This window comes from Vipera berus (assembly GCF_964194415.1).
Source record: "Vipera berus genome assembly, chromosome: 4".
Taxonomy (NCBI): domain Eukaryota; kingdom Metazoa; phylum Chordata; class Lepidosauria; order Squamata; family Viperidae; genus Vipera; species Vipera berus.
The window spans coordinates 39,237,546-39,263,581 of NC_138206.1; the positions used below are offsets into that span (position 1 = coordinate 39,237,546).

General features: G+C 39.4%; 1 long non-coding RNA gene across 1 annotated transcript in view; it reads right to left on the minus strand.

The window, feature by feature from the left end:
* Nucleotides 1-4,005, minus strand: part of LOC308667360 — a 38,328-nt gene extending 34,323 nt beyond the window's left edge. The window contains exons 1-2 of the long non-coding RNA XR_014026269.1: nucleotides 3,919-4,005; nucleotides 2,294-2,332 (exon numbers count right to left, since the gene is read on the minus strand). This is a non-coding gene — a long non-coding RNA (uncharacterized lncRNA). The remainder of the gene's footprint in view (nucleotides 1-2,293; nucleotides 2,333-3,918) is intronic.
* Nucleotides 4,006-26,036: the final 22,031 nt, after the last annotated feature.

Sequence of the window (26,036 nt, forward strand, 5' to 3'; positions counted from 1 at the left end):
CTTTGTAGGCATTTTTCCAATCTTTAGGCATATATCCAGTCTTCACATCAGATATATGAGATTAGACCACAGGTCTGCAACCCGCGGCTCTGGAGCCGCATGTGGCTCTTTCAGCTGTCTCCTGCGGCTCCCAGTCCTCTGCCATGTGCAGTCCAAAAAAAAAAAAAAGTGGGACTAAAAAAGTTCAACCAATCAATTCAAATATGCAGGGCAGGTGCATATCTCGCCTTGGCTCCACTCTTCAGTCAAACCCTGTTCTGCGCATGCGCGCATGTACGCGCATGTGCACACATTTTTTGCGGCTCCCAGTTTTTCCTTTTGTGAGGGAACCGGTTCCGAGTGGCTCTTTCACTGTTTCAGGTTGCTGACTCCTGGATTAGACATACTCATGGGAAGTAAAACTATCAATAACTATTATTTAGCATGTCTCTAAATTCTAATATCTCCAAACAGCAGTTAAGAAAAAGCTACTGCTAGGAACTTTTAAAAATATGTTGTTTTATTTTTTTGTTGTTGTTGTTTTTAAACAAATAATGTGATACCCAAATCCTATCACAGCCCAAAACAGTTCATAATTTATGATATCCATTGGGAACCCGGTGCTGCCTTGCAACATGTGCATATATTTGAGGATGCTATGCACCAGAAGTCTGATTTCATTTAATATTAATAAATAACAACAATTCATTTGTAAAAGTTATAAGGAAACAACATATTTTAGGGAAAGTGATGGAATAATTATGTTAGAGAATTTTGCATAAAATGTGCATATATTAGGAAAATGTATTTGGGTATATCGTGACTGCAATACAATTCGAATGTAAATTCAGTGCCGGTTGTCAAAGCAATTCTATTTAAATCGAAGCACTGAAGAAAATTGATTTACTTAGATCATCCATTTCAATCTAGAGAAAATAATTTGGAATATACATAGGCATTTGTGAAGAATAGACCTTTTATCATCCCTCCAAGGCTCCACACATCCCATAACTAATAGAAACATGAATATATTAGGGGAGATTGTTATATGACGTGTGTGTGAATGTGTAGATAAAGAGAGGATGGGGGAGAGAAAATAGAGATACTTGAACATGGACAGATTTGAACTGGTTCTGTTCCTTTCCAGTTATTGCCCAAATGTCCTAAATGGAAAATGCCAAATAGCTAGGTAACCTTAGTGGAAATATGATGCTGCACTCTGAAAACTTAAGTCCAAGCCCATAAAACTTTAATTGGGAATCAAATCCTTTACATCAAACATTATTCAGGCAACCAGAAGGTAAAGTGTGAGAATCAAAACTGAGGAACTGCAGTTTCAGTACCAGCACTAGCATTATGCTTATCAAGATAAGGCATGGCTATATGAAAGAGAGCTATAAATAGCCATAAATATAAATCTAGAAAAATGAACAATACGATACTGTAACATTACTTAAATTAGTACTTTTAATTTTTACACACACAAAATCTTAATCAAATTATATATTCATATACATCCTCTCATGGGCTGCAGACTCATTTTTTTACATTTTTATGAAACTTTTATTGAATATTTAAAATCAACTAAAAAAAACTAATACTCGACTTCCTGAGGTTGTGTGGGGTGAATGGCAGATGGAATGATGAGAAACATGGTCATTCCAGTAGTTCTGATCCATGCCGTTTGCAGAAATCCATCTTGGGCACCAATGGTAGCCATACTTGGATAGGGAAGTCCTTCATATAGTTGCTCACACTTTGACCACATCATACACTAGACTGTTGCAATGCATATGGGGCAGTCCTTTAAAACTATTTGTAAGCTACAGGTAATCCAAAACATGGAGGCTTGGAGAATTAGGGGCATATCTTTTCAGTCCCATATCACATACCAGTGAACTTCAATGGACAGTTCAAAGTGCTGGTTATTAGTTAAAAAGCTCTTCATAGCACAGATCCTAGTAATCTAATGGAGTACATGTTATCCATGGTTGCTGCCTAGCCTGTACAATCAGGCAGAATTGGTATTCTCCAGGTAGTGTCACTTAATGAAACCTAGAAAGTTATCCTTCTCTGACATAACCTCTCTCTAAGCACCCTTGTAGGGTTTAAAATGGCTCTTAAAGCCTTGGATTAGAGTGGGAAGCAGTCATGTACAGTTGATTACATATTTATTGAATATAGTTGTTTTTAACTGGATTTTCATGGAATGTTTTTCATTGCATTACACATTCGTTTTAGTGTGTACCACCCCAAGACATTGTAGAGTTGGGTATTCTTATAAATTTGTAATAATATAATTACCAAGTCTCACCTCTTCATCTTCACTCTCCATCTCTTTTTTACTGTGTGCCTGCAAATAAAGGTATTAAATTTTTATTAATCAAATATAGAATATTATTTTTGCCTGAAAAGCAGGATGAAAACAATCACAACAGGTGATAATATCTAGCAACCTTGGCTGATTCCAAAAAAGTTAAATACCATAAGAAAGACCACTAAAAATCCAAATTATAGTCTAGACAGATTTTTTTTTAAAAAAGAAGTGTGTCACAAAAATGACTTTTTGATTGCTGCTAAGAAGACATCTTGAACCTGTCCAAGGAGCAGTTATCATATCTGTTCTTACAATCCCAACTGCTGATGTTTTTGTTTTATTACTTTTAGAAAGTTGGTAGTGATATAAATTATTTAAATATACAAATGTTATTAGAGAATGCTAGGAACTTTATATTTTGTTTTAACTATGTAATTGGTTAAAAGAGACTTTTTTTGGAGTAGTAAATCTATATCTTCTCAGAGCTTGACTTCTTAAAAACAAGATCATATCCAAAAATGAGTACTGTGCTATGGGAAGGATGTCTGAAGAGGACAAAGTTGGATAGCTATGGATAAAAATAGATATTAGCATTTTAGATGTCATCTGAAACTTGATTATGGGCCACTAAATCAGCCCATAATCAAGTTTCAGTGGTGGGTCAAATGGAATCTAAAATGCTCATATCTATTTATAAAACAATTGAGAACATTTTTTCATTTGTGAGTTTGCTTTTCAGAATTGCCACTCTAAATATTCACTTCTGCTGTTTTGGTAGATGTTGTGTGTGCCCTGCTGTTGTTTCTTTCATCTTATGAGCTTATGCTGCTTTTTTTCATCTCAAACCTGGAAAATTCAATTTAGTAACTTTTAAAATAAATAACAGCATTCAAGTTCTTAAGGCTTTGGTGAGTAACTTATAATTATCTGCCTATTCGGATAGCATTAACCAGCATCAAATTCAAAATCATATGCATCATACATGATTCTCAATCTATCAGGCTGACTTTTTCTATACATATAAGTTTAGTTTTGTTGGCAGGAGTTAAATTGGGATTTAAGTTCTAGCTGAAGTGCATTTAAATGTAAATGCCTTTAGCCTTCCGCTTGCAAGATTAGATTTGAGAACTTTGTATCAAAAATGTGCATTTGATCACACAATTTCCTGTGCAAAATAATCATGAAAACCAACTATTTTCACTTGGTGCCAATGTCTCAGAGTAGGTTACCTACACAGACAGAGTTGAAAATAACTCTGTCAATGTGGCTTCTTTACAACTTATAATACTTGCAAAGATTTTAGTTGAGAACGTTCTTAAACCACTGTAAAGTAAATTGATACAACAATAAGCATTAAACTAAACTATATATTTAGTATGTTTAAGTAGTGCGAATAATTTATCTGTCTTCAATGAAAAATGAAAAATATATGGGGTTTCCTTGCAATTTTGTTAACCAATCCAATCCACTGAATTAGCAATCAGTGTGATTCTTGGTCATGATTCCTAATAAGTTTTTTTTTTCAAAATGACAAAATAACATGAGCTTTTGAAATCAATAATTACCTTACTTGAGAACCTGTAAATCCTAGAGAAGTAATATCACTAGACTGGCACACTTACCCTGCAGACATTCCCCAACTATTTGGTAATTTTTGCACATTCCCATGTTTTCTCCTTGACTAGCAATGCCTGTGTGTGCTATTTCCAAAACATGTACCTCTTATAAATCCCTGTGCACCGTCCCAACCACCTCACCCCATGCAACTTCCCAACATGCACACCCACAGACCCTCCCTGACGTGCACCATTTCTGACCATCATGTGCTATTTCTAACCCACACAGGACCTCTTCTACATACCTAAGCAACCTAGACAACCTTTGTATGTTAGCTCTCTGTGCATTGTCCCCAACTCGACACATATCCAGAACCTCCACACAACCTTCTTGACTTGTGCCAGCCTCTGTGTACCTTACCCAACCGTTGCAGTATCCTACCCATAGGATCCTTAGACTACAGAGCTAAGATATTCACACTTACATGAGAACACAAATGCATATCACTGATGATTACATTTTAATGTGTGTGTGTGTGTGTGTATGAGAGAGAGAGAGAGAGAGAGAGAGAGAGAGAGAGAGAGAGAGAGAGAGAGAGGCAGATAGACAGACAGATAGATAACCTTTATTGTCAAAAAACACAGAATGATCTTGACAGACTTGAACCTGTATATGTATATGTGTATATGTGTATGTGTGTATGTGTATATGTATATGTTTGTGTGTATAGAGATAGAGAGACAGACAGACAGACAGACAGACAGACAGATAGATAGATAGATAGATAGATAGATAGATAGATAGATAGATAGATAGATAGATAGATAACTTTATTGTCATTTTTTACTGTGAGCACAATGGCACACATTAAAAATGAAATTTAGTTGCTTGCTCTCAAAGTGTATGTGTGTGTGTATATATATATATATATATATATATATAGAGAGAGAGAGAGAGAGAGAGAGAGAGAGAGAGAGAGACAGACAGACAGACAGACAGACAGACAGACAGACAGATAGATAGATAACCTTTATTGTCATTTTTTTACTGTGGGTGTTATGTATTTACATGTTTAATCATACACATCAGTCATTATTATAGTTCAACAGGGCTGAGGTAAAAGCCGTGGCAGCTTTTGACAGCTGTCAAAAGCTGCCGGAGCTTAACCACACAGGCGCAAGCCGGTTGACAGCTCTCGGCTGTCAAAGTCGCCGGCTACCGCGCACGTGCCACCGGTTTGACAGCTCCGAGCTGTCAAACCGGCCCGACACTGATTGGCTAGAACAAACAAAGCGGGAAACCGGCACAGCCCCGATTGGTTAAACATCTGACAGCTGTAAGTATAAATAGGAGCGCTGTTTACTGTTCTTTGCCTGGTTCAGAATAAAGTTAAGTTCTGTTTAAACCTGCTGTCCTGCCTGCTCCTTCAAAGCACTGGCGATGAAGGTGGGATGCTCTGCTTCGCGTAGCTGAAGTCACCGTCTAAGGGGAGAAGAGATTTTTTTCCTTAGTCTCGAGCTAAGTCACTAGCTGAAGTCACTGACTGGAAGCACAGCTTCCACCATAACGCGAGCAGTACCCACGACCGGACAGCATGACGAACCACGGCCATATCCGCGAATTCAACACCCGCCACCCAGAGTGCTGGGAATCACATTTAGGCCAGGTGGAAGGGTACCTGGTGGTAAAGAAGATAACCGATGACCGGGCCAAAGCAGCAGCACTTCTCTGGCTCAGCGGGCCTGCCGTATATGATGCCGCTGTGGGTCTATTCAGTCCGGAACCCATCGCAACCATATCTTACGCAGAACTCACTGAGGGACTGAGCAAACATTTTATGCCAACAAAGTCAGAGCTGTTTTGGAGAGTGAACTTCGCCCGGCGCGTACAACTCCCCGACGAACCTGCCAACGACTTCATAACTCGAGTCAGGCACGCTGCATGGCGATGCCGGTTCCCTGACCTGGAGGACCGGATCCGTGACCAGATCATTATTGGGCTGAAGGACGAGCGCCTGCGAAGAAAACTAATTGCCAAACCCACTCTAACGCTGGCAGAAGTAGCCATGGAAGTCATCGCCTACGAAGATAGTCACAGCGACAACCCCCGATCCCCTGATAGTGGACCCAGCGGGTCCGTGCACCAGGAGGACGGTGCCTACAGCGCCCCAGAGGACGACGACGTCTCCACGGACATCGATGCCGTTCAACGCCGATTCGAGAGGCTCAAGTCCCAGAGCAACAGCCGAGGGGGTTCCTTCAACAACAACAAGAGCCCCAGCTACCAGCCTAGCAAGGTCAAATGTGCCAGCTGCGGTGGAAACCACCCGAGGGCATCGTGCCAGTTCCGCAGTGCCAAATGCCACGGATGCGGGAAGACAGGTCACCTCAAAGCCGTGTGCCATAGCCTAAGCCGAGAAAACCTACACGAATTGGAGGTGACGTCTGCAGGTACGAACCGACCCACACCCAGGGAAAAACAAATTTCTAAACCCCTAGTACTAAATGTTAAGGGAAATACAGGGAAAAATACGATCCACACCATCCTTAAGCCCAAAGTTAAGGTGGATGTCCTAATTCACGGGGTTCCTTGTGAGATGGAGGTTGACTCGGGGTCCTCCGTCTCTCTCATCTCATGGCAAACTTACAAAAACATTTGCAGCCGTAGTCGGCAGCAACCTGTTTTGCGACCCACCAAACTCCGCCTGGCGGATTTTCAAAAAAACCCCATTAAACCCAGGGGAAAAGCCTCAGTCCCAACGGAATTTAGACAATTTAAGGGACCCCTCACTATATTAGTCACACAAGAAAACAGGACCAGCCTGCTGGGGCTGGACTGGTTCGAGGCATTAGGAATAGCACTAACAGGTGTCAACGCCATTCAGCTGTCAAACTTAGACACCGTCTGCCATCAGTTTGCGGACGTTTTTGACGGCTCGTTAGGAAAGTATACAGGACCCCCGGTGTCACTAAAACTGAACCCTAACGTAATGCCCATAAGAATTAAGGCTAGGAGGGTCCCATTTGCATTAAGAGACAAAATAGAAAACGAACTGGACAGGCTAGTTAAACTGGGAGTTTTAGAACCAGTCGAAGGGGCCGAATGGGAAACACCTATAGTAACCCCAATCAAGCCCAATGGACAAATTAGACTCTGCGCTGATTATAAGGCCACCCTGAACCGCGCATTAAATGCCCACGCTTACCCGGTTCCGGCTGTCAAAGACATACTCACGGCCATTAAGTCAGGCGCCATTTTCGCTAAATTAGACTTGGCACAGGCGTATTTACAACTGCCTGTCACCCCTGACACCGCCCTAGCACAGACAATTGTCACGCACAAGGGAGCCTTCAAAATTAACCGCCTACAATTCGGCATATCTGCAGCCCCAGGGATTTTTCAGGAAATTATGGAGAAAACACTCAAAGGAATCCATGGGGTCTGCCCATATTTTGACGACGTTCTAATTGCAGGGGAATCCGAAAGGGACCTAGCGACCAAGCTGGAAAAAGTGCTCCATAGGTTCAGAGCAGCAGGACTTAAATTAAGGCGGGACAAATGCTCCATAGGGGTGCCTTCAGCGGAATTCCTAGGCTTCAAAATTGATGCAAAAGGGATACACCCCACTGAGTCTAAAATAAAAGCCATCAAAACAGCCCCTATTCCAAAAAACAAACAAGAATTGCAAGCCTTCCTGGGGTTAGTTAATTTTTACCACGCCTTCCTGCCACATAAGGCTACCATAGCAGAACCCCTCCATAGGCTTTTAGACAAGGGCAACCCATGGTCTTGGTCCCCGCAGCACGATTCAAGCTTTAGGCTACTAAAAAACTTACTGTCCAGCAACGCCACCGTAGCACTGTTCAATGAACAGTTACCCCTTTGCTTGGCATGCGATGCCTCCCCCTACGGCATCGGAGCAGTCCTAAGTCACCTGACAAAGGAAGGAACCCAAACTCCTATAGCGTTCTATTCCAGAACGCTTTCAAAACTTGAGCGCAATTACGCTCAAATCGATAAAGAGGCTTTAGCCATAGTGGCCAGCGTGAAGAAGTTTCACGACTACCTCTATGGACGCCAATTTACCATTTTTACAGATCACAAGCCTCTGTTAGGAATTTTTACAGTCAATAAACAAACGCCCCAAATTTTGTCTCCCCGCATCCTCAGATGGTCTACCTTTTTGTCAGCCTATTCTTTTACACTAGAACACAAGCCAGGGAAAAGCATGGGTCACGCAGACGGGCTTAGCAGGCTTCCCCTACCAGAGATAGACCCTGACCCTGCACCAGCTGGAAAAATACTAGCTATCTCTGAATTACCAGAATGCCCCTTATCAGTCAGGGACATTTCTTCCGCCACAGCTGCAGACAAAATCCTGGGCAGAGTCTTAGGCTACGTGACTTCAGGGTGGCAACCCACACCCCCAGGGCCAGAATTCCAACCCTACTTTCTAAAACAAAAAGAATTATCCTCCCACCAGGGGTGCATATTATGGGGCAGCAGAGTAATAATTCCTGAGAAACATAGGACCAAAGTCCTAGCAAGCCTGCACGAGGGTCACCCTGGAACTGTCAAAATGAAAGCTTTAGCCAGAAGCTACGTCTGGTGGCCTGGCCTCGACAAACAAATAGAAACACACGTGGCTGGGTGTTACCCCTGCCAACTTGTCAGAGCCGCCCAGCCCCAAGCTCCTGTACACAGGTGGGAAACAACAAAAACACCCTGGTCCTGCGTCCATTTAGACTTTGCAGGTCCCTTCCAGGGACAAATGTTCCTAATCGTGGTAGATAGTTATTCCAAATGGCTGGAGGTGGCCCCAGTCACAAGCACGACCTCTGCAGCCACAATAAAAGTGTTAAGGGGTTTGTTTGCCACACATGGGCTTCCGGATGTGTTAGTCTCCGATAATGGCCCCCAATTTACTTCCCACGAATTCCAGAGTTTCACAACGGCGAACTCTATTAGACACACCACCACGGCTCCGTTTCATCCCTCGACGAACGGCTTGGCTGAGGTGATGGTAATGTCAACCAGAGGCACTGCGGAAAATCATCACCAGCAATTGGCACCGCAGACTTGCACAATTTCTATTAGCACAACACACCACCCCCTGCACGACCACCGGAAAATCCCCAGCCGAACTCCGCTGGGGCAAACGACTTACGACCAGACTAGATCGCTTACATCCAGATAGAAACCCCGCGGACCCAGAACTACCCATCCGGCACAGAACTCTCAATACCGGGCAAGCCGTCTGGGCAAGAAACTACGGAGGTGGCAATAAGTGGATACAAGGGGTTATCATAGAACAGACTGGACCCTTGTCATACATCATCGATACCAGAAACAACAACCACCTCCGTAGACACATCAATCAGTTACGGCAACGCAGCCCGCAAAACATGGGGGGAAGGGGGAGCAACAAAATACCAGAAAACCCCCCCGAACAAATACCGTCACTCCAAACCCCCCCCGAGCAAACGTCATCACAACAAAACCCCGAGCATAATGACTTTTTCCAGCAATACGCATCCAACGAGAGGGACCCGGAAACCGAGGAGCCAAACCCCCTGCCCGCCGAGCCGGACTCTAACAGGGACACAACACCAAGGGTTGAGGAACGGGCAGATGAAACACCCCCCCCCCCGACGTTCTGGAAGAGCAAGGAAACCCCCCGCCTACCTGAAAGACTTTGAATGGGGAAAACCGCAAAGAAACAGCCGGGGGAACGTTCGACCCAATCAGAGGGAGGGGGTAAGGGGTGTTATGTATTTACATGTTTAATCATACACATCAGTCATTATTATAGTTCAACAGGGCTGAGGTAAAAGCCGCGGCAGCTTTTGACAGCTGTCAAAAGCTGCCGGAGCTTAACCACACAGGCGCAAGCCGGTTGACAGCTCTCGGTTGTCAAAGTCGCCGGCTACCGCGCACGCGCCACTGGTTTGACAGCTCCGAGCTGTCAAACCGGCCCGACACCGATTGGCTAGAACAAACAAAGCGGGAAACCGGCACAGCCCCGATTGGTTAAACATCTGACAGCTGTAAGTATAAATAGGAGCGCTGTTTACTGTTCTTTGCCTGGTTCAGAATAAAGTTAAGTTCTGTTTAAACCTGCTGTCCTGCCTGCTCCTTCAAAGCAGTGGGCACAATGGCACACATTAAAAATGAAATTTAGTTGCTTGCTCTCAGAGTGTGCACATACATAACACACATTTAAACACACTATAAACAACATATATATAGACCTACACCTTTACATATAGGTAACATATAAATATTAATCACTTAATATTTATTAATTAATTACTAGTATAGATCTTACCTGGCTCAATAGTAATAATTGTGAGAGGAATCTTGGAATCCTAGTGGACAATCACTTAAATATGAGCCAACAGTGTGCTGCAGCTGCCAAAAAAGCCAACCCAGTCATGGGCTGCATTAACAGAAGGATAGAACAAGATCACGTGAAGTGCTGATAATGCCTTCCTAAGACCACACTTGGAATACTGCATCCAGTTTTGGTCACCACAACGTAAAAAAAAATGTTGAGACTCTGGAAAGAGTGCAGAGAAGAGCAACAACGATGATTAGAGGACTGGAGGATAAAACATGTAAAGAATAGTTGCTGGCCTTGGGTATGTCTAGTTTAATGAAAAGAAGGACGAGGGGTGACACAATAGCAGTGTTCCAATATCTAACGGTTGCCACAAAGAAGAGGGAGTCAAGCTATTCTCCAAAGCAGCTGAAAGCAGGACAAAAGCAATGGATGGAAACTAATCAAGGAATGAAGCAACCTAGAACTAATGAGAACTTTCCTGACAGAACAATTATTCAGTGGGACAAGTTGCCTCCAGAAGTTGTGAATGCTTCAACACTGGAAGTTTTTAAAAAGAGATTGGACAACCATTTGTCTAAAATAGTTTAGGGTTTCCTGCCTGAGCAGTTGGTTAGACTAGAAGACCTCCAAGGTCCCTTCCAACTCTTTTATTCTGTATTCTGGAACAGTACAGCAGAATAATCCAAGAAAGCTAAGTGGCTGAACTGAATTTTGCAAGTGTTTTCCTTGTTTCTTTAGCAGGTTTTTCTCATTTCATTATGAACATTTATGAGTACAGCCTTACCTACTTAGCAAGCTTTTGTATAATTACATTAGTATTAATAGGTAAAAGGGACTGAAGGGCTATAGGTTAACTGAAAATAGGTGAAGAACTACTGTATAATGTCAAGTTTTTCGCAATAAATACATGTCCATTTTTGGCAAAGCATGAAACAAATGTATCATTTCTGTCAGAGTGATTTTAATGATGTCTTAAATAAATATTATACTTTAGTCACATGACATACAATTATTCTTGGTCACAATAACATATAATAATCAGATTATATGTTGAGTAATTATTGCATGTGTCAAAGCAACATCTTATTCATTTTCCAATGCAAGGAAAGAGGTAATTCAATGCTTTTTATCTATTTGACAAAAATCTGTTTAAAGCTCTACTATGATAATAGGCAGACTTTAGGATGGCACAGAATTTGAAATAAGTAAGTAACTGAAGTAACTGAATTCATACAGGGTAAGCTTCAGTAACTTTGATCCATTTTGAGACAGGGGGGTTGAAAATGGTTCAGATAATTTAATTTCTTTTTCTTTTGTTCATGGTATAGGAGACTGAAATTGTTGCATATAAGCAACCTTGATATCTTTCACCTTTTTATATGTAAGGTTTGTAATGCATTCATTCTTTTTCTCTATTCCAGGTACCATAGCAGCCATGCATAAATCTTATAAGGAAAAACTAAGTGATATATGGTACTGTCTGCAATTTCTCTGTCTATCTGAATGAAAGGAGTCACAAATCACATATTTAATACCAGTTGTATTTGTTCATTGTTCGGTGTTTTTTTATCTAATCAGAATACCCATCTGTTTTTCCATGTAATTATCGTTCTCTTAGATGATTACATGTTACATTGTAGCAATTGATTTTATGATTTATAAATAATATGTTTTCCTCCTTATTTGCTATTTTGTAACTGTGTGCATCAAATTCTGTGTAGCCTGTACAAAAAAAGATAGGGTTTTATCTCTGCTGGGAAACATTCCATTTAGAACAGATTGGTTTGTTATATCATTCACAGACTGTCACCTAAAAATCCTGTGAATTTGAGGTGACAGAGTCAAGTCCAGATCATCAGCTTCTTCATAAAAGAAAAGCCTTAAGTGCTAGCAGATGTGGAATGAGGACAGGTAAAATGATCAAATGGTTGACAGTCCAACAAGGAAATGGCTAGCTTGATATGAGTGTAGAATGAAAAACATATCAAACCTAATCCTTTCAATATTGTACTTTGTGGCAGAAAATCTATCTAGTCAGCATTTTTATATAGCGGGATGACTTGACGTAATTCTGTTACATGCTGGTCACCATTTTATATTTTAACTTTATATATTATAATGGCTTTTTATTATACTATGACAATGTTCTTTCTTTTTTGATTTATTGTTTGTTTTTATTCATATGCCACCAGAATAATATTGTTTGAGTTGAGTAGCCTTAGAAATCTTGAAAATAAATACAAATTAAATAATTTAAAAGTCCTAAATCAATATGAACAATTCTAACTTTTATCCTTTTCATTTATCTCTAAGGTTGATATTTCAAAATTGTTATACTTAACTAGATAATCTTTTGTGGTAAAATCTTGTGTTAGTTTTTCCTCTTTATTCTAGATTCATCCTAGAAAATACATCAGGAAATTTAATTCATGAAGATAATTAGGATGGCAAAAAGTGTACCATCATTATTTCAGGTCAATAACCCATTACTTGGGTTCCATAGGTGCTGTGGTGGTGCAGGGGTTAGAATGCACTATTGCAGGCTAATTCTGCCGACTTCTGGCAGTTTGATTCTTACCGGCTCAAGGTTGACTTAGCCTTCCATCTTTCCGAGCTTGGTAAAGTGAGGATTGTTGGAGGCAATATGCTGACTTTGTAAACCACTTAGAGAAGACTTTAAAGCACCAGAACTATGTAAAGAAGAGTGTTCCTATGTTTTATTGCTTATTTGGTGTATTTTTATTAAATAAATTTTTACAGACTGAATAGGCATATAGTATCAATATACCATAAGAATGTATTTCTGTGAACTTAACTACATTTTTTTCCATCATAACAAAAGATTGTGCCTCCTGGATGTATTTAACCCATTCCTCATACAATAACTGTGACTCATTTTTCACAAACAGCAAATCCTTCTGAATCAAATAAAAGACTTTTCCTTTCAAAAGAAATTTTCTTCTTGACTAGTACCCAGTTAATTGCTATTACTAGGATATTCCCAACTGATTATAGCTTTTTGACCCACAGAGTAGAGGTGAGATTCAAGTTGTGAAAAGAAGTCAAATGGAATCATTATTAATGAAGGAGAATACTTGTAGCACAGGGTTGAAATGAGGGGTCCTTGGTGCTTTTTGAGGTTGCCTTCTTCATGATGGCTTCCTCTTTGTGGAACATTATCTCTGGAGAGTTAAGATAGACCCTCACTTTGACACTCTTTTACAAAGCCATGATAATATGATTTTACCAATGGGCCTGGAGACTCAAGAATGATATGGTGTCCATCAAGGGATTCATCTGATATTTGTCATCATAGGGTGTGTGGGAGATATTGCTTTTTATATTGGGGTTTTAGCCTTGGAAGCTTTCTGGAGTCACCATAAATTGGGTAGCCATAAACATTTTCTTAAATAAATAAACAGTGAAATCAAAAAATGTTTCTAAAGGATCAGAAGATAAGGTCAGGTACTGAAAATTGCTCATACTAGTACTGACTTCACTTGAAACTATTTAGATCCAAGAAGTGTTATCTTAGCTAGTTGACTTGTGGAAGTGTATATTATAAGGCTTACATTTTCACCTAAATAAATTAATGAATCAATTTGTCAGCCTCCACGTGGGATGATTTAAAAACTTCTTTCTGACAGCTAGCAAAGACACTGTAAATTTGGAGATATTTAATGATTTATTAGGAAGAAAAACAGTAAACTGGCTGATGATATGTAGAATAAAAATATCTTTTTTCATACCAAGAAGAAGAATATGTATATTTGCAACAAGACAAATTTCTTATTTGGCAAAAATATGGGGTCTATCTATGCATGTTTGTTTTTATTAAACCACAAGTGAAATAATTTATCAAAGCAAGCAGCTTTGATTTTACAGGAAATTTCACATTTGTATAGGAAATATCCCACATATATTTTATTTTAATAACTTTCAAAATATTTCTTCCTTTGAATAAAATAACCAAGACTCATATGATTACAAATAGTAAATTACATAGTCTTATTTATTTATTTATTTATTTATTTATTTATTTATTTATTTATTTATTTATTTATTTATTTATTTAAAAATCCTGATGAGTATTCCATGGATAAATAAGAAAAAATAAAACAAATGGCTCACAGAAAGAAACCAACTCAGAGTTTTTACTCAAAGTCAAATGACCATGCTCAAATTATTATCCATTCCAGTTCCCTGGATATTTTTCCTTCAGTGGCCTATTTCATGTCCAGCTGCTTCACTGATCTGCATACAATTAAATTGGCACCTGTGAGCTGAAATGGGCAAATATTACTTCTGATTTGTTAAACAGTATTGTCTCAAGACATTTTGCTAGCTGAAAAGAGCCCATAACTACTCTAGCTTAAATTTGTCAAGGAACTGTACATTCAGACACCAATTCTTGACCCAGAGAGCTATAACTTTGGATGGGGAAAGGCACTTGACTGACTGGCATATCTGGAGTTACATTCCATAATGTAAGAAAGGCAAAGAAAAAAATAGTTTGGCTATAAAGTAATATACCTGATTAAAAGAATGATTGTGCTTATTACTACTATTAGTAGTAGTAAGAGTAGTAGTAGTAGTCTGGTTTGTGGCACAGTCAGCCAGATGTTCAGCCTGGATTTGGCATTTTGGTCTACCTACTGAATTCCTTCTAAGAACCTGGGTTAGGCAGATTTAGATGTTTTATGATGTTAAAGATATTGTTACAGGATGGAAGCTGTTCCAAGTAAAGCAGCCATTTGCAATTGACTGATGGTGAATTTGTCAATGCTGATGGTGTTCAAGTAGTTATCCAGTTGCTTTGGGATTCCACCCAAGGCCCATATTACTATTGGGACTACCTTTGTTTGCCTCTGCCACAGTTTTTCTACTTCTATTTGCAGGTCTTTTTATTTTATGATCTTCTCTGAATGAAGAATTGGTGTCCGAATGGACAGGTCTTCTATTCTGGTGTCTCCAGGTACCGCCATGTGCATTATCCAGATTTTGTTGTCTTTCTTATCAACAATAGTTGTTGTATCAGTGGTTAGGTGGCATAGAAATTTAATAAATAAATAATAAATGCACTCAGGGAATCTCTGATCAGCAAATCTGCAGGATGAAATATCTTCTTGTATTACTTCAGCAGAATGTGTGAAAGAAAAGTTCCCTGAGGATAGACTCCAGCACAAGTCCGAAGCTTGGAAGACTAAATCTCTGGTCCCAGTGATGGATCCAGATTGGATCCTGAAAATAAACAAACAAACAAACAAACAAATAAGGCACTATTGGAAATTGTTTATTTCTCATCCATTATGAGAAAAACATGAAAATGCATCCTTGGAATCTATTACTTGATTATGCAAGACAATGAAGCAGCTATTTCATAACTGAGGTAATTTCTAATTTCATATTTCAAACATTGGACACTTTTTATATTACCAGGACACAAAGTAACAAGTTATTAAGGAGGTCAAGAAAAAAGGAAGTTTGGACTGGTCACTTAAACTATTTTCTAAGATAATTTCATTTACAATAGATAACAATATAAATTACCAAATTATAAAGCACAAAGATATAATTAGTCTTCCTACAAAGATCTAATGGTATTTGAATTTCACTGTTACAAATCCGATTCCTTTTCAACAGTTTATCATTACATTGTACAGTATAATATTCAACTAAAGAAATAAAGCATTTCACTAAGATAATTTGTAGATTTCTCTGTACCTATTTTTGAAATGATTGCATTACAAGAATGTTATTATGTTATTTGTCATTTTAAGAGTTCAATAGGGAATCTGTCATTCAAGTAAGGTAAAGGTAAAGGTAAAGGTTCCCCCACACATGCGTGCTAGTCGTTTCCAACTCTAGGGGCCAGTGCTCATCTCCGTTTCAAAGCCGAAGAGCCAGCGCTTGTCCGAGGACATCTCCGTGGTCATGTGGCCGGCATGACTAGACGCCAAAGGCGCACAGAACGCTGTTACCTTCCCACCGTAGTGGTCCCTATTTTTCTACTCGCATTTTTACATGCTTTCAAACTGCTAGGTTGGCAGAAGCTGGGACGAGTAACAGACGCTCACTCTGTTACGCGACACTCGGGATTCAACCCACCAAACTGCCAACCTTCTGATCGACAAGCTCAGCGTCCTAACCCACTGAGCCACCGCGTCCCTTTTTTGAAGCAAAAAGTAATAATTATTAAATAATAGCAGCAAAGTATTTCACAATATCCATCATATTTTGTCTTGTTAACTCCTTCTAGAAAGTAATAATAGTGTTTCTATTTATATTCCATTTCATTTATATTTTTCAGATATAAATGTTTTGATATATTTCAGCTATAAGCAGCTTTTTCCTCAGCTGATATTAAAGTAAAGATTTAAGGGGGAAAAAATTAAGCCAACCTTCATTCCTTCACTGCTGTGTGCACAGATTTATTTAAAAAGCAAAGAGTCTGTTATTTTTATTTATTTATTTAAAACATTTATATAACTGCCCAACTTATATCAATCAAGAATTAAAACAATATAAGTAATAAAATAACACAAAAAACATATTAAAACAATTAAAACCATAAACATTAAGAGCAAGGACATAAGCTAAAATTTTGTTTTCCATGTAGGCCAGTCGGCACCTCCCCTTTCTCAAGGCAATTCTGCACTGTTTGTAATGGCTCATTAACACCTACTAAATGATAAACTGTGTTGTCAAATTACCCACATTAAAAATGGAATGATGTCCCCTATATGCATCTACCCTTGTTTTTTGTTTTATCCATACACTTTTTTAATATTAACAATGTGCTGATAATGGGCGAAATCTATGTGAAACCTAATGTTTCAGTTTAAACGGAATAATACTTGAGTCTTGTTATCAAGGTATCAATGAAGATTCCTATGGTTTGGAGAGATGTGATGTGAAATCTGCTAGCTTCTGGCACCCTCACTCAAAATGTTCTTCCATTAAAATCCAAGCTGGCATTGACATTATCTGCTCTTTGATTCCAAGTAAAGTCTTTTTTTCCTTCTCACTGTCATTCAGGACTTGGCTTCTGCAGTCACGTCACCTCTTAAATTCCTCTTTATCAATTTTATATTGTTCGTTTCATTTGTTGTTTTCTGTTTTACTTGTTTATTTTATGGATTGTATCTTGTCACAAACTTTCCTGGGCTACTAATATTTTTAATTAAGTAAATCATATAAAAAGGTAAATGTTTGAAGGTGGTATTAAATGCAAAGTGTGTGATTGAGCCACGCAGAGTATTTATTTCTCTTTAGTTAATCATTTGGTCACCAATCATAATACAATAAAGCTGGGTTGGATGTTTGCATTCTTTCTCTTTCTTCAAAAATTCAGAAATGGGACTTGTTAAGTTGTGAGTTCAGGACCACGTGGAGACAACAGAGACAGCTTCTGCAGTAACAACCTTTATTGAGTACAGCACGAAGATAACAAAGAACCCCCCCTTGCGTCCTTTAATACCCCGCTTGGTCCACTCAGAACGTTGGATTTTCCCGCCTTGGAGTGGCCAGCCAATCAGGACACTTACAGGTGCCACCTGGTGTCATCAGTGGCTACCTGTAACAAGATACCCCAACTATATACATAACACCCCTTCCCCCATAACAGCGATGCCGAACTGCAAGCGATTCACTTTGAACGCTCCTCTGTGAGTCACGATCATCTGAACCTCAGCCGTTTCAGGGGTGACCGGGAGTTTAATTTAATTTAATAATTTAATTTGTATACCACCCTTCTCCCGAAGGACTCAGGGCGGTGAACAGGGCAATACATAATAAAAACAGGGTACAAAAATTAAAAAGTGATTAAACAACTATGCCCATAGTAATTGATACATATTAAAAATTAAAACTAATTATAAAAAACCCAACCCCATCCCGTCAGATCAGGCCAGCTTGTTCAAAAAAGAAGGTTTTGAGATCGTGCCGGAAGGAGCGAAGGTCGGGGGCCATCCGGAGCTCGACCGGTAAGCGGCTCCATAGGTCTGGCGCGCCCACAGAGAACGCTCTCCCCCTGGGGGCCACCAATCGGCATTCTTTGATCGAAGGCACCCTGAGGAGGCCCTCTCTGTGGGAGCGCACTGGACGGAGGGAAGTTGACGCCGGCCGCAGGTGTTGCCATAGGTAATCCGGACCCATGCCATGAAGGGCTTTGTAAGTCATCACTAACACCTTGAACCTGGAGTTGCTGGCTTGCGCTAAATCTAGTTTAGCGAAGACAGTACTGGACTGAATTGCTGCAAGGACCTGCTTCACCGTTGGGACTGGGTAAGCATGCGGATTTAAAGCATGGTTTATAGTTGCCTTGTAATCTGCGCAGATTCTAATTTCCCCATTTGCTTTTAATAGGGTGACAATGGGGGTTTCCCAGACTCCCCTATCCACGGGCTCCAAAACTCCTTGCCCTACCAGCTTTTCCAGTTCGCTCTCAGTCTTGTCTTTGAGACCAAACGGAACCCTCCTAGCTTTAATTTGCACTGGTAGGACATCGGGTTTTAAATTAAATTTAATGGGAGGACCTGTGTATTTTCCCAGTTTGTCATTGAACACGTCTGCAATTTTTTTGCAGACTGCTTCGAACTCCTGGGCTGGATGGAGTTAATCCCCCCTAGCCAAATGCCCAAGGCATTGAACCAGTTCAGCCCCACCAGACTAGCCCTCTTGCCCTCAGTTAGCAACACATCCAATGGGCCCTGGAAACCCTTATAACTAACTACTAAGGTAGCTTTGCCTTTCAGCTTGATTGGGGCCCATTGGAAATCTGCTAACTGGATTTTAGTGGGTCTTAAGGGAATCCGCTTCCTGCTCTGACCACTAATAAATTGTAACATCTCATAAGATTTTATTGAGACAGAAGAACCTGAATCAATCTCCATCTTGCAAGGAATTCCTTGCAAGTGGACCAGAATTTTAATTTTTGGTGTGTGCAGCTGATAAGTTGTGGAGTGTGACATGGACAATGCTCCCTCACTTCCCACAATTGTTTTTGCCTGGGGCCAAGGGGGCTCAGTGCCAATTAATGGTGGGGGTTTAGTACCTGCTGGTGATGCCTCTAGTTCGTTGAGACTGTCCTGATTGCGGTTGCAGCAGACGGCTTGAATGTGTCTGGTTTTCCCACAAAAATGGCACTTTGCGCTGCAGAATTTGCAGGATGCTCTCGAATGACTGCCCCTGCAGCTGGCACACCTTTGGTCAGACTCCCTGGGGTTGTAACTTGCGTACTTCAACTGCTTGTTTGCTGCCCTCAGTTTCTTATGGCTTCCTCCATTGTCGCGCCTTATTTGAGACCTCTCCATCCTTTGTGAGATCGCATCAATCTCTGCCTCTTCATCTGGTTCCTCACTCCCACTGTCTGCAATGCTCTCATGGTGCACTGATCCACTCGAACTGCTGCTCTGTCGGAAGGAGTCCTTGCGGCTGGTGGCTTCATGAGCCATTATCTTGTCTAGGACCTGTTGCAGGTCCATGGTCAGTTTGGCTACCACCTTCTGCTGTACCCGCTCATCTCTCAGTCCAAAAACTACCCGGTCACGAATACGGTCTTCCAGGTCAGGGAAGTTGCACAAGCGTGTGGCTTGACACACCGCTGCCATGAAATTGCTCGTACATTCTCCTGGTAACTGGTTCCTTTGGATGAACTGCAGGCACCAGTATATCTCGGACCTCTTGTGACCATTAAGTTTTTTGGTTAGTTCAGCATAAGGCACAGATGCTACGGCTGCTGGATTACACAACCCGACAGCTACATCATAAACGGCTGGACTGCTGAGACACAGCAAAGCCACTACCTTCATGCAGTCCTCCATTATGCGATTGACCAACAGGTAGCCTTCAATTTGTCCCAGTCTGACTCCCATCTCTCTGGGAAACGGATGTCGAACTCATGGATGATTCCAAGGTTTGACATTCTGATCGGTCCTGAAGCTGCTTCAAGGAAGGACGGATGTCTTCTAATCGGACGGTTCCCCTTCTACGGAATTAATTCAGCAAGCAGCATCCCATCCTCGTCGCCACTGTTAGGTTGTGAGTTCAGGACCACGTGGAGGCAACAGAGACAGCTTCAGCAGTAACAACCTTTATTGAGTACAGCACTAAGATAACAAAGAAACCCCCCTTGCGTCCTTTAATACCCCGCTTGGTCCACTCAGAATGTTGGATTTTCCCACCTTGGAGTGGCCAGCCAATCAGGACACTTACAGGTGCCACCTGGTGTCGTCAGTGGCTACCTGTAACAAGATACCCCAACTATATACATAATAGGACTAGAATAATTATTTTCAATGTTTGTACTTAGAATAAACTGCCCAAAATGTGAGATAAAGAAATTGCCTCTGACAGTGTCTATTGAGCTGTACAAGAGCATACTATTTAAGTCCTTTCTTGTGATTTGATTTTTTTTACAGAAAAATTAGTTTATCTCTATAATGGGAATATGCACCAATGTGCACAGAAAGTTGGGAGATAAAAGTTCCTGAAAATTTAATGCAATCTATAGTTAGTTGAGGATTTATTAAATCTTTGCTTCAAGCAAGTCATTTCATTTTCAGAAATCCAATCTTAATGAAATAAAGAAGGCTGACCATTGGAACCCTTTACATTAGTCTGTATTTTTATCCTGCACAAATATACCTTGTTTTCCCAATTTCACTGGAATGGCATATTTATCATTCTTCGGGAGATAGTTTTACCTTAAGCTGCAAAAGTTTGCTTTGATGGGAAGGGTTGTAAGTGACCTTTTTGATGAGGAGCATAGCTAATACTTTGCTGAAAAATTAGAATCTTTTTTTTTTAAGAAAATCAGGGTCATACCCAGTTCTTTCAGTGCTGCTTAATGATGCCTTTAAATCACTGAAAAAACACCCAGGAGAAATTATCAAAGCAGCTCATATGCTAAAATGAACTTTGTTTTCTGTATAGGACAGTTGGCATTTCCCCCATCTCAGTGCAATTCTGCAATTTTTACAGTGATTTATTAATAGGTACTGAAATGGGGGAAATGCCAACTGTCCTATACAGAAAACAAAGTTAGGAGGCTGAGCTTGTCGATCAGAAGGTCGGCAGTTTGGCGGGTCGAATCCCGAGTGCCGCGTAACAGAATGAGCGCCTGTTACTCGTCCCAGCTTCTGCCAACCTAGCAGTTCGAAAGCACGTAAAAATGCAAGTAGAAAAATAGGGACCACCATGGTGGGAAGGTAACAGTGTTCCGTGCGCCTTTGGCATCTAGTCATGCCGGCCACATGACCACGGAGACGTCCTCGGACAAGCGCTGGCTCTTCGGCTTTGAAACAGAGATGAGCACCGGCCCCTAGAGTTGGAAATGACTAGCACACATGTGCGGGGGAACCTTTATCTTTACCTTTACTGAATAATAAACTGTGTTGTCAGGTTACAAACATTAAAATGAAAGTGATACCTCCCTGTATGTATTTAACAGCATAATCAATTTTGGAGGGAAGGCAGGCTTACATTAAAAGAATCTTTTTAAAATATTTTTTTAAAAAAATCAATTGAATAATATAGTTGCATTTTTAGTTTTGCTGTTTTTGAACTATACATTCTGTTTATTATTTTTCATCTGGAGCATTATGTATGTTTTGTTATGAATAATTTGCATTTTTTTATTAAACCTGTTCAGATACCTTCCTTATGAAAAGAGATATTCAAGATGTTGTATATTTTTTATGGTAGGTTGTTAGAATTTAATTTTGGAAAAGGGCTGTGCAAAGCATTCAAAAAAACATTCTGAAGGTGTGGGAATAATGTGTGGGACTGTCAAATTATAACATGGTCTTCAAACTTAGGGAAACTGCTCAATGCCACTTTTTGCACTTTTGTGTAAAGTAACAAGCAAGAGGCCATTCAAAGCAGACATACAAGCTTTGCAAAACTCACAGCAAGAGAGGCAGTTGATCCATATTGTTTGTTGCATGTTGGACAATAAGTCTTTTGAATGTTTTGCATTATCCTCTTAACATTACTGTAAGTGTTTATCTTGATATAATCTGAATTCCTGCCTCCTCATTTTTGTAAACTGTCTCAATATTTTAAGGATAAAAAGTCAGTAGGATTTTAATTTAGGTAATGTAAAGAATACCTGACTTCTGGCAAGTGTACAAAGATATGGATGAATGTTCTTGGCAACACTATGGAAGCAGTTTGTCACTGCTGCTTTCTTTCTTTCAGTTTCTCAGCTGGCAAGTAGCCTTTCTTTCGTCTAAACTCCAGTCTACTTTTTAACGATTTGTGAAAGCATAGTAGTGTTATCTATGGTGTCAAAAGAGACATCAAAAATTAGGAATGGTCACCAAAAATTAGGAAAACAATACTTTACATGATTAATGTGATTTGATTTATATGTAAAGTTTAAAATGCATTGATGTATTTATATTTAGTATTGCGAATGATATGATACAAAATTACAAAAGGACTCTAGGCAGTTTTTATAATGCTTCTTCAGTTGTGCAGTCCTTGCTGTTCTTTGGACTTCTTTGGTTGTTTTCTTGCAAATGGTTTTTTACTAAATTAGGTAACATCATCAGAGCAAGAAGGGAATGCGGTTTGGTCTCGTTTTATATATTGTACTAGTGGTTTGCCCTGTCAGTGTTGGTAGGACTGGTCTTGGTGTTTCCTTGATTAGGCTACTGTTTACCATTAGCTTGTTTGTCTGAGTTGGTGCTTTCTTGATTGGAATGTTGTTTACTTCTTGATTGTTGATCTAATTTTAATCTCTGTTCATCTTGGTATTGCTTGCTGGTGAGGGGATATTTTGATCATTTATAGCTACAGAATCCCAAAAATAAAAAGAACACTAAATTATTTGGTTGATTTCTCCAAAATGAGGGTACATTGAATGTGCCAGTTTTCTAGAATATTATGTCACTAGAATGAGATTCTTATTGAAATGCCTTCAGTATCAGGGAAGAGATTATTGTAAATATATTTAGGAAACAGATAAACAGGACATTTAAGAGTTAGATATTATTTCTATAATTGGAACATGTTTAATTATGCCAAACATTTCCTAGTGAGGTTCTGTCAAATCTTGCTACATTAAACAAACTTGGCAACATTATAAGATAATGCATTACTCTAATCAGTCAAAAGACAAGTGAGATTTTAAAAATAAGTAGTCTGAGTATTGAGTTAATGAAGGTATGAAAAATTTGTATTGCAAATCTTGATATAATTGGCAGCAAAAAAACTCATAGCCTATTGTTGCAATAGCTCCTGACATGTTGTTTTTTTGAAATCTCCCTTCTTGGACTGCAGTTTTTGCATAGTTGGTTTTCCAATAGAAGATCAATTACTGATAAAATTTCAGAGGCATTTACTTAAGAGAGGAGAGAAAAGATAGGCAAATAAGATAGGCAAAAACACAAGATAAGTGATTGTGATATGTTCCGAACTTTTTGTCTATATGTTAGAATGACTCACACAAATAAGTAAGGGCAGAGCTTGTATCACAACATTGCAGTCATCATTTCAAATGGCTTTATAAAACTGTTGGATTTTGCAGAAGCCTCTGGATGTCTCCCACTGTTTCTGTGTTCATAATTCCTAAAATTTTGGTAGTCCATGAGTGCATTAACAAGTTTGTGACTTTATATCATTCACACTACTAGACAAAGTGTTTCCTTATATTCTTACCAGAGGTGAGATTCAACCGGTTCAGTACAGAGAACTGGCTGAACCCATGCTGCTTCTAGAAATCCGTTCTAAGTCTAGGAGGCCTGGAGGAGGTCTCCCAGGCTTAGAATGGCCCACCAGAAGTGCATTGATGTCACTTCTGGAAGTCCATTCTAAGCTCAGAGGCTCAGGCCTGCATCCACGCAGAGAACTGGATGTTCAGGTATTTGAATCCACTACTGATTCTTACCCATATTCTCTTGAGTGTATCCTCCTGCTTAGCTTCTTGGATCCTCTTGCTTAGTTTCTTGGATCTGAATTCATGTGTGCATTTCCCTCATATCTAATGCCAATTCTCATTTTGTCTGTTCTATTCCTTTCTATAAGTTACATCCTTCAGTACTGCAGTCAGCTCATGACTTTTATTCCATCCGGTTTTAATAATGTTTGCTAATACTATTTACTTTTCTGAATTAGATTTTCACTTTGTCCTGTTTGTTTCTCATACTCTGTATATTTGTACAGACACAACAGAATGCTTGAGTCACAGAGCGTAATATATCTCTTCAAGTTCAGATTAGGTATGCAAAACATCTTCTTCCCAGTTTTCATGAAATGTAGTCCATCCATTGCTAGGACTCTTTCATTTAGGGGAAAAAAAGATTTTCTATAATAAAAGAATCTAAACGTCTGGGCCAGCTCCTGTAAATATGTGGTAAATCCAGCATGTCTTATCAATAGCCATGTAATAGTTTTGTAATTGCTTTGTCTCGTTGCCAGGTCATTTGTAATTTCATGATGATAATCCTTTTAAGTATATCTTTTTATTTCCTGTTTTAATTAGCCGGAGAATGAAGCATTCTCACCATAGTTTTATGCTTTAATTTGATTTGTGTCTTAAAAATTTCAGTGGTATATGCTAGTCTTCACAATTCATTTAAGTTTATAAATATAATTTGAATGTAAATGGAGAATTTATTTTTGATAATTACATTTTACTGGAAGAAATAGCAAGGCTGGAATATTTATTTGTTAACTGAACTGATGACAGAAAGAATACAAAGAATTAGTACAATTAAAAAATCTCCTCCTCCTCCTCCTCCTATTCTTATTCTTATCATTTTCCACCTTCCAGTGACTTTGTGTGATTCCTAAATACACAATCCACATCATATATATATATATATATGTATATATATATATATATATATATATATATATATATATATATATATGTGTGTGTGTGTGTATATATATATATATATATATATATATATATATATATATATATATATATATATATATATATATATATATATATATATATATATATATATATATATATATATATATATATATATATATATATATATATATATATATATATATATATATATATATATATATATATATATATATATATATATATATATATATATATATATATATATATATATATATATATATATATATATATATATATATATATATATATATATATATATATATGTACAGTATATATATGCCAGGAGAGGGGGCACAGCAGGGAAAGGCAGGATTGACAGGAATAGGAAGGGCAAAGAAAAGAGCAATAGGAGGAAAGAAAGTAGCAGGACAGGAATACGCGCAAGGAGATGCAGGACAATTAAAGCAGTTATGGTTAGCTAGGATGGGTGGCCCCATTACACGATCAATGGGCAGGGCACTGAGTCAACAGAGTTTATAAATGATCTCCTCAACCCTAACATAATTAAATAATTATGGGACTGCCTTCCCCTGGATTTGCTCGGACACTTATGCCTCATCTTTGTTATACCAGCACGGACTTGTTCGCCCTCAGGGGTGCCCCCCCTTCCTGGGTGCAACCCGCCTTTCTTGCCACTTTTAATCTTGATGAAGGGCCTGATTGTTGGGACCCTGAGAGATGGCTGGGAAGGGGCAGGGGCCTCCGGTATAAATTTAATAAGAGGCCCCTGGTTAGTTTTTTACTTAAATTTCTTGTGGGGTTAGGGAGGGGGGTGGGTTCTCGTGGTTGTTTGGAAATGGGGGGTAGTCCATCAACCGTTGTTCAGGCCAGGTCTGGGATTGATCGTGTGGGGGGGAGCGGGGGTCAGTTGCCTCCGGAGCTCTGGAGCGGGTTGTGGGATTACCTATTCCCACGACGTTAGGGAATGGCAGCACGTGTACGAACAGAGG